Source organism: Salvelinus alpinus, chromosome 20 (assembly GCF_045679555.1).
Source record: "Salvelinus alpinus chromosome 20, SLU_Salpinus.1, whole genome shotgun sequence".
Classification (NCBI taxonomy): domain Eukaryota; kingdom Metazoa; phylum Chordata; class Actinopteri; order Salmoniformes; family Salmonidae; genus Salvelinus; species Salvelinus alpinus.
This window is the reverse complement of record NC_092105.1, coordinates 7,445,483-7,456,259: the sequence shown is the minus strand read 5'-3', so window position 1 is coordinate 7,456,259 and position 10,777 is coordinate 7,445,483. Positions and strand designations below refer to the sequence as shown.

The 10,777-nt window shown below is 40.1% G+C and overlaps 1 protein-coding gene across 1 annotated transcript in view; it reads left to right on the top strand.

Annotated features, from left to right (window-relative positions):
* The first annotated feature begins 10,231 nt into the window (after positions 1 to 10,231).
* The window catches only part of LOC139546249 (interferon-induced GTP-binding protein Mx2-like), a 158,003-nt gene continuing 157,457 nt past the window's right edge, over positions 10,232 to 10,777 (top strand). Inside the window, exon 1 of the mRNA XM_071354395.1 lies at positions 10,232 to 10,343. The gene's annotated coding sequence lies outside the window, so the exon portion shown is untranslated. The remainder of the gene's footprint in view (positions 10,344 to 10,777) is intronic.

Below are 10,777 nucleotides of genomic sequence, written 5' to 3'. Positions count from 1 at the left end.
CATAATACTTCAAATGTATGCTGTCATTTAATTACATTTAGAAAATGAATTATGTTTGGAACTTTAAACAACCCAAAACAATTTCTGGGTCCTTTTTCTTTCTTAAATCACTAAAAAAACAAATGGTTTTGATAACTTTCTGCAGGGAAACGCCATTGGTTGTTTTCTGCAGAGAGGTCGTATACCACATTAGAAACATGGTCAGACTTGGCTGTTTCCTGCAGGGAGGTCATACACCACATTAGGAACATGGTCAGACTGGTTGTTTCCTGCAAGGAGGAAGTACACCACAATAGAAACATGGTCAGACTTGGTTGTTTTCTGCAGGGAGGCCATACGTCACATTAGGAACATGGTGATTTCACTAGCTTCTGTGTTATCTGAGAAAACGGGCATGTTACTTTCGCCCCGTTACTTTTGTCCCGGCTGTCTAGTGACAGTTGTCTTATTAGACAAGATACAAATGTAATGCAGTACAATCATTGGCATGGGAAACACTATAGATCAACTGAATAGACTTCTGGACTCATCTGCAGATTTGACAACACTGTAACTGGATTTTGGAAGAGTGGGAAATTCTTGTTTGTGCAAACAGGAGCTATTAAAGAGAGGCTACATTAGTCAGGTTATACCAGGGGTCGTCATTGGCTAGGCTATCTGTTCGCATACGAATGGTTACAATGCAATATTCACTGTGATATATAATTAAGACTTACTGTCTTTTACAATACACGTTTACACAGACAGTGTCACACAAAAGGGAAATTCATTGCAATGAGATATATTTACATGCATTTTAGTGTTGTCTGGTCCAGTTGGGAGAGATGGCAGAGTGGCAGGCCAGGAAAAAGGTCTGTGGTCCCGGCATTTGGAGCTTTGATCAAAGAAGCTTCTCACTCGTCCTGGGCTCAAGTATAACTTATTTTCTCGGTTGAGTTCACAGGAATAAGGTTTGTGCAGACACTGGGTTAGATATAAAGTTCGGGCCCAATCTGGGAGAGGTAAGACTCAGCGGTTCATTGTGTGTTGTTCAGAGAAAGTTCCTCTCAGGTGACTGTTTAAATTAGGGGTGTGCCGAGTAGCCGATCAAAACACAGAGGTAAAGACAGTTTCAAGTTCGATGTTCGACGGATATTTGCGCTTTCAAACCACAGACTCCAAATAAGTGTCATAATGTTGGAAAAATTGCGCACAACATTGCACAAGACTTATTTTCACGATTTAGACATTCATTTGCTTTCCAAAGCTAATAAACACGTGGAAATGTGAGCAGCGTCTCGTATTCCTAGTTGAATTAGTTAGGGAGCGTGAACAAAGTACAAACTTTCTTTACATTCAAATTTCAATAGCTCCTTGGTCATGTGACATACTTACTTCAAACAAGGTTCAGAATGTCCACTGACTACTCTTCTATATTGCACACCCTTTAGTTTGTCAATTTTCATCTTACAAGATTTTACATGAATTTGTCCAAGTGTAAAGTTTCAATAGCTCCTAGGTCATGTGGCCTAGTGAGTTCCAACGAGGTTCAGAATGTCCACTCAGTGGACCTGCACATTGCACACCCTTTAGTTTGTCCATTTTTATCTCACATGGTTTTCCATGAATATTTCAAAATGTAGAATTTCAATAGCTCCTTGGTCATGTGACATACTTACAAACAAGGTTCAGAATGTCCACTGACTATACCTTCATATTGCACACTCTGATGTTTGTCTACTTTCATCTCATGCTATTAGACTTAAATCTGTAAGATTTGCAGGCCTTCATTTTACATCGGTGTTTAAAAAAAAACTTTTAGGTCAACATATGTTCCATCCTCGCAATAACCATCTTTCACATGGACACTGAAAAGATCCGCAAATGTCTGTATGTGGTATGGATGAAGGACAGTAGAGGTGATGGAACAGAGGTGTTTAAAGGAGGCGCACAGGTAGGCCTCATGAAAAACACTGTTTCATATGCTCCTTTTAATCACAGTAATAGGCAGTGATTTGTCAGTCACAGTGAGCTTGATAACCTGAAAGAATCCTTTTCATAGCATCACTTTCATATTCTGTACATTAGGACAAATCCTTCTACGTTGAGAATTAGAACGCAGTTTACATAACCTGATAATGACTTGATATTTGAGTGCATTCACAACAAGCCACCTGCAGACAACTTACAAAATGCAATATTGCATTTGAGGGTTTGTTTTTCTGATGAAAATTTTTCTAAAATTTTCCGCCGCAAATGTTGCAACCCCTATAACTAGCCTGTTCAAACTCTCTTTCGTATCGTCTGAGATCCCAAAAGATTGGAAAGCTGCCGCGGTCATCCCCCTCTTCAAAAGGGGAGACACTCTAGACCCAAACTGTTACAGACCTATATCTATCCTACCCTGCCGGTCTTCGAAAGCCATTAACAACCAGATTACCGACCATTTCGAATCCCACCGTACCTTCTCTGCTATGCAATCTGGTTTCCAAGCTGGTCATGGGTGCACCTCAAGGTCTTAAACGATATCATAATCGCCATCGACAAAAGACAATACTGTTCAGCCGTATCCATCGACCTGGCAAAGGCTTTCGACTCTGTCAATCACAGCATTCTTATTGGCAGACTGAACAGCCTTGGTTTCTCAAATGACTGTCTCGCCTGGTTCACCAACTACTTCTCAGATAGAGTTCAGTGTGTCAAATGGGAGGGCCTGTTGTCCGGACCTCTGCCAGTCTCTATGGGGATGCCACAGGGTTCAATTCTCGGGCCGACTCTCTTCTCTGTATACATCAATTATGTAGCTCTTGCGGCTGGTGATTCTCTGATCCACCTCTACGCAAACGACACCATTCTGTATTCTTCTGGCCCTTCTTTGGACACTGTGTTAACTAACCTCCAAACGAGCTTCAATGCCATACAACTCTCCATCCGTGGCCTCCAACTGCTCTTAAATGCTAGTAAAACTAAATGCATGCTCTTCAACCAATCGCTGCCCGCATCTGCCCACCCGCATAGCATCACTACTCTGGACGGTTCTGACTTAGAATATGTGGACAACTACAAATACCTAGGTGTCTGATTAGACTGTAAACTCTCCTTCCAGACGCATCTCCAATTCAAAATGTAATCTAGAATCGGATTCCTATTTCTCAACAAAGCATTCTTCACTCAAGCTGCCAAACATACCCTCGTAAAACTGACGATCCTTGACTTTGGCGATGTCATTTACAAAATAGCCTCCAACACTCTACTCAGCAAATTGGATGCAGTCTATCACAGTGCCATCCGTTTCATCAACAAAGCCCCATATACTACCCGCCACTGCGACCTGTATGCTCTCGTTGGCTGGCCCTCGATTCATATTCATCACCAAACCCACTGGCTCCAGGTCATCTATAAGTCCTTGCTAGGTAAAGCCCCGCCTTATCTCAGCTCACTGGTCACCATAGCAGCACCCACCCGTAGCAGCACCCACCCTCAAAGCCAATTCCTCCTTTGGCCGCCTTTCCTTCCAGTTCTCTGCTGCCAATGACTGGAACGAATTGCAAAAATCACTGAAGCTGGAGACTCATGTCTCCCTCACTATCTTTAAGCATCAGCTGTCAGAGCAGCTTACAGATCATTGCACGTAGCCCATCTGTAAACAGCACATACAACTACCTCATCCCCATATTGTTATTTATTTTATTTATATATATATTTTTTAGCCCCTTTGCACCACAGTATCTCTACTTGCACATTCATCTTCTGCACATCTCACTCCAGTGTTTATTTGCGAAATTGTAATTATTTTGCCACTACGGCCTATTTATTGCCTTACCTCTCTAATCTTACTTAATTTGCAGACACTGTATATAGACTTTTGTATTGTGTTATTGACTGTACATTTGTTTATTCCATGTGTAACTCTGTGTTGTTGTTTGTGTCACACTGCTTTGCTTTATATTGGCCATGTCGCAGTTTTAAATGAGAACTTGTTCTCAACTGGCCTACCTGGTTGAATAAAGGTGAAATAAAAAATAAAAACAATACTGTATGTGGGAATGTCTTATGTCCGTCCTACATGTAGTGTTGGTACATGGAATATTCCTCAACTGCATATATCATAAATTGCTATTGCAAATAGAAGTAGTATGTTCAACAACTGACATTTTCCGATATTATTTTGACAAACACACTTTGCTGCTTACAATTCGTTCTCTATTGTCATAGATTTGGTGGGCACTGTCATCTGTGATCTTTGTGATATGACTTTATTTAAGCACGTACTGATGAAACTGTCACTATTTTTTTCTTAAAGTCTACAAACGCTCTACAGTCGTGGCCAAAAGTTTTGAGAATGACACAAATATTAATTTCCACAAAGTTTGCTGCTTCAGTGTCTTTAGATATTTTTGTCAGTTGTTACTATGGAACACTGAAGTATAATTACAAGCATTTCATAAGTGTCAAAGGCTTTTATTGACAATTACATGAAGTTGATGCAAAGAGTCAATATTAGCAGTGTTGACACTCTTTTTCAAGACCTCTGCAATCCGCCCTGGCATGCTGTCAATTAACTTCTGGGCCACATGATGGCAGCCCATTCTTGCATAATCAATGCTTGGAGTTTGTCAGAATTTGTGGGTTTTTGTTTGTCCACCAGCCTCTTGAGGATTGACCACAAATTCTCAATGGGATTAAGGTCTGGGGAGTTTCCTGGCCATGGACCCAAAATATCAATGTTTCGTTCCCCGAGCCACTTAGTTATCACTTTTGCCTTATGGCAAGGTGCTCCATCGTGCTGGAAAAAGCATTGTTCATCACAAAACTGTTCCTGGATGGTTGGGAGAAGTTGGTCTCGGGGAATGTGTTGGTACCCTTCTTTATTCATGGCTGTGTTCATAGGCAAAATTGTGAGTGAGCCCACTCCCTTGGCTGAGAAGCAACCCCACACATGAATGGTCTCAGGATGCTTTACTGTTGGCAGGACACAGGACTGATGGTAGCACTCACCTTGTCTTCTCCGGACAAGCTTTTTTCCGGAAGACCCGAACAATCGGAAAGGGGATTCATCAGAGAAGATGACAGTACCTCGGTCCTCAGCAGTCCAATCCCTGTACCTTTTGCAGAATATCAGTCTGTCCCTGATGTTTATCCTGGAGAGAAGTGGCTTCTTTGCTGCCCTTCTTGACACCAGGCCATCCTCCAAAAGTATTTGCCTCACTGTGTGTGCAGATGCACTCACACCTACCTGCCTGCTGCCATTCCTGAGCAAGCTCTGTACTGGTGGTGCCCCAATCCCGCAGCTGAATCAACTTTAAGAGACGGTCCTGGCGCTTGCTGGACTTTCTTGGGCGCCCTGAAGCCTTCTTCACAACAATTGAACCGCTCTCCTTGAAGTTCTTGATGATCCGATAAATGGTTGATTTACGTGCAATCTTACTGGCAGCAATATCCTTGCCTGTGAAGCCCTTTTTGTGCAAAGCATTGATGATGGCACGTGTTTCCTTGCAGGTAACCAATGGATGACAGAGGAAGAACAATGATTCCAAGCACCACCCTTCTTTTGAAGCTTCCAGTCTGTTATTCAAACTCAATCAGCATAACAGAGTGATCTCCAGCCTTGTCCTCGTCAACACTCACACCTGTGTTAATGAGAGAATCACTGACATGATGTCAGCTGGTCTTTTTTTGGCAGGGCTGAAATGCAGTGGAAATGTTTTTTGGGTATTCAGTTCATTTGCATGGCAAAGAGGGACTTTGCAATTAATTGCAATTCATCTGATCACTCTTCATAACATTCTGGAGTATATGCAAATTGCCATCATACAAACTGAGGCAGCAGACTTTGTGAAAATTTATATTTGTGTCATTCTCAAATCTTTTGGCCACGACTGTACATTTATTCACTCTGTGATAGGGTTGGATCCTATACGCTACTTTTATTGTCTTGTACATAATTCAGTGCCTATAATTTAGGCTGTGTAGGGCATAAAGGAAATTACCTCTACTAATAAATTACTACTAGATTATAGTGATAAGGAAAACAACATACAAATGTGGCTTGTGTATTCATTTGCCTATAACTAATCATAATTCCATTATTTTTACATAAAAAAGAGAATACTTCAAAATGAGAAGATCCTGCCATGGAAAAGACGACTGGGCGGACATAAAGTGAAAGGAGGGGAAATAACTCACACCCTGCAGTAGGACACCTTCAGCTGCGGGGTCTTTGTAATGCAGGTTTGATAGATATTTTCAATAACGAATGGTTAGCTGTTATGTGACAATTAGGTAAAAAACGATATTACATTTTTTTGTGTAGATGGCCAAGAAAGTTCTACAGAACTTCCCCAACATCCCATCCCCTGTGCCTAGGATTGAAGACAAAAGAGTTCAACAGAGTAAAGAACACAAACTGGAAGTGCAGTCTTTGTTGTTGAAAATGTATGCTATACCCCATCCACACTAAAAAGGCTCTGACATGTACATCAACCAGGGATAAAGAGAAAGTTAACACGGTGAAATGTTTCATACTTAATTGAAGTTAAGTGTCTGTTGACATGTTGGAATAGATTAAAGGTCTCCAATTTGTTTAAACTTCTCACGAGTCACCATCCCGGATCCGGGAGCACCCTCATCAGTAAAAAAGCTGAGTAGCATAGCCTAGCATAGCGCCACAAGTAAATACTAGCATCTAAATATCATGAAATCACAAGTCCAAGACACCAGATTAAAGATACACATCTTGTGAATCCAGCCATCATTTCCGATTTTTTTCAATGTTTTACAGCGAAAACACAATATGTATTTCTATTAGCTAACCACGATAGCAAAAGACTCAACCGCATATTTTCACAATTTTTTTACCGCATAGGTAGCTATCACAAATTCGACCAAATAAAGATATAAATAGTCACTAACCAAGAAACAACTTCATCAGATGACAGTCTTATAACAGATTTATTGTATAGCATATGTTTTGTTCGAAAAATGTGCATATTTCAGGTATAAATCATAGTTTTACATTGCAGCCACCATCACAAATCTCACCAAAGCAGCTAGAATAACTACAGAGACCAACGTGAAATACCTAAATACACATCATAAAACATTTCTGAAAAATACATGGTGTACAACAAATGAAAGACAAACATCTTGTGAATCCCGCCAATATTTCAGATTTTTTAAGTGTTTTACAGCGAAAACACAAAATAGCATTATATTAGCTTACTACAATAGCCAACCACACAACAGCATTCATTCAACGCAACGGTAGCGATAGCGATAAAACCAGCAAAAGATATACATTTCTTCACTAACCTTCACAATCTTCATCAGATGACAGTCCTATAACATCATATTACACAATACATATATGGTTTGTTCGAAAATGTGCATCTTTAGAGCTGAAATCCGTGGTTATACATTGTGAAAACGTAGCAACTTTTTCCCAGAATGTCCGGATATATTTCTGACACTCACCTAATCTAATCAAATAAATTATCATAAACTTTACTAAAAAATACATGTTGGACAGCAAATGAAAGATACACTAGTTCTTAATGCAACCGCTGTGTTAGATTTTTTAAAATAACTTTAGTACGACATACAGCTTACGTTATAGCGAGACAGCGCCCAAAATCAGGGCGAAAAATACGACTACACATTTTCGACAGAAATACGAAATAACATCATAAATGGTTCCTACTATTTGATGAGCTTCCATCAGAATCTTGTACAAGGTGTCCTTTGTCCAGAATAATCGTTGTTCGGTTGTAGAATGTCCTCTTCATCTGTCGAATTAGCAACCAAAGCTAGCCATGTGGCGCAGGAGTGTCCAAACTCACCATAACGCAAAACAAAGAAAATTCCGAAAATCGCAATAAACTGATATAAACTGATATAACTCGGTTTAAAATAACTACTTTCGTCACCGTCCTACTAGCCGCCACCGATCCCTTTTTCGTTTGTCTGTTTGTGTTTTCTGATTATTTGCACCTGTGGTTTTTTTGTTTCGTAACGAGCTTCCCTATATTTAGGAGTTTGACCCGCCCTTGTTTTGTGCGGGATTGTTTTTTGTTACGTGCGTTGTATGTTGGCAAGTGTTTCTCTGCGCCCTGTATGTTCGGGCTTCATATTTTGTTAAGCAATAAAAGGAATAGTTTTTCCCAAGCGGCTCTCACTCTGCGTCTGATTCTTTTCACCCACTTAGTCCCGCGTGACAACTTTATGATGTTTTTAACACATATATCAAATAAAATCAGAGCCGGAGATATCTAACGTCTATAACGAAAGCTTTTCAGAACGCAATCCAGGGGTCCTTCCCGCGCCTTGCTGAACAAAGGAAACTTGGGGTCATGTCATTCCAAGAGCTCTCATTTGACCTCAGATCAAGCTATACACCCCACCTCTCACAGCCTATTGACATCTAGTGGAAGGCGTATGCAGTGCATTTAGAGCCATAGATTTCAGGCAAATTAATAGGATGGCCCTGGAACAGAGCCTCGATTTCAGATTTTTCACTTCCTGACAGGAAGTTTGCTGCAAAATGAGTTCTGTTTTACTCACAGATATAATTCAAACGGTTTTAGAAACTAGAGAGTGTTTTCTATCCAATAGTAATAATAATATGCATATTGTACGAGCAAGAATTGAGTACGAGGCAGTTTAATTTGGGAACGATTTTTTAAAAAGTGAAAACAGCGCGCCCATATTGACAAAAGATTAATTTGTCAATATTATATTTTTATTCATTGATTTACTGGCCACCATTACTGTGGTTACATGTTCAGTATATGTATTGACCAGCAAACCCACTGCAGCCTACCTCACCATCTCACTCTCCATCCCTGCTTCGGACAATTAATAGCATGACTCTCGTACCTTGCCCTTTTCCTTTATGGTTGATATTAACGACGTAAGGAGATAATATCTGTCTCTCTGCTATTGTTTTAAATACTGTGGGGAAAAAAACTGGGAAAATAAGTACTTAGAACTACCAATTATTGTTGATAAATATTAAAGAAAAGTGTAAACACAACACTGGACTGAACCCCCTAATTGTCAAACTAATAAAAATGTACAACAATATAGAAGATACATGACTAGAGTTTATGCAATATGGGTGTATATCCACTGCACACTTCTTAGGTGTGTAATTGACATGACCAGGGAGCTATTGCAAATGTGAAACTATGAAAAATGTATATTACACCACGTGATTTTACAGTACACAAACAAGAGTGTGCAATATAGAAGGGTAGTCAGCAGACATTAGGTCACATGACCAAGGAGCTATTGAAATTCTACATTTTGAAAAATTCATGGAAAACCATGTGAGATGTAAAGGACAAACTAAAGGGTGTGCAATGTGTAGGCCCACTGAGTGGACATTCTGGACCTTGTTTGAAGTCACCAGATCACATGACCAAGGAGCTATTGAAATTATACATTATGAAACATTATTGGAAAACCATGAGATGAAAATGGACAAACTAAAGGGTGTGCAATGTGTGTTTATGCCATGCGTTAGCTACAACCAGTTTTGAAAGTGTTTGGAGTAATGGTTAAAGAGCTATTCAAATTTGATAAATGTGATTTGTCACTATGTTGACGGTCCCTAACTGCTGTTGGTGGACATAAGGAAAACTACAGGCGAATATCTGTCGAATATCCAACCTGAAACTATCTTTACCTCGGTGTTGAATATCCAACCTGAAACTATCTTTACCTCGGTGTTGAATATCCGACCTGAAACTGTCTTTACCTCGGTGTTGAATATCCAACCTGAAACTGTCTTTACCTCGGTGTTGAATATCCAACCTGAAACTGTCTTTACCTCGGTGTTGAATATCCAACCTGAAACTGTCTTTACCTCGGTGTTGAATATCCAACCTGAAACTGTCTTTACCTCGGTGTTGAATATCCAACCTGAAACTGTCTTTACCTCGGTGATCAAAACTCGTTTTGTAATGGATATCAGCAATTTTCTGGATACGATTAAGATCAGAGTCTTTTTTTGTAATTTTCCGTGATCCCCTCCCAATAGTCAGGTGCCATCACGTACCTTTCTCATGTCAGTCAGTCATGCTCGAGGTTCTACCTTGTCTAAATAACTCTGTAAAGAGAAGGACGGGCTGTATGTTGTTCCCGCTGCTCTGATTGGATAGAGTGAAGCTGTATTTCTCCATCCACTGGCTTCATTACATTTACATTTACATTTAAGTCATTTAAATTTCACCCAATCAGTTTTCCTCGCATGTTTTCGTTCAGATCATTTAGGTTCCTGCTGCCTGCTACTATGATAAAACACATGGCGAGAACGTTTGCTATCAAGCTATCAATGTGCTTAATATCTAACAAGTGGGGCAAAGGTAAGGAAAAAAATATGAAACGCTGATGTGCATTCTGACTGTAAAAGCAAATTTGGCTGCAAGTTGAGGACACACTCATCCCTCAGCGCTGGGCTCCTAGTCTGCAGCTTTTTGTTTCAGTGTGCAGGGAGGTATTCTGCCAACATCTATTTAGGCATATTGAAAAACCTCTGTTTTTTTCCGATCACGACTATCATCCGATCCAATCCGACTATCAACTGTTAAGTTACGGAGATGATTATGAGCCATGTTGTCACACCCCTAGTTTAAATGTGCTTTTAACCAGTTTCAGGAACTGAGCCAAAGCTGACATTTTAGCACCAGAATCGGCCGAGCAATGGCCCAAATCCACTCGATTCCACCCCCCTCCCACCACCAATAAAAAAATATTTATATTAAATATAGGTAGTAATTGTAATATATGGAACTCTACA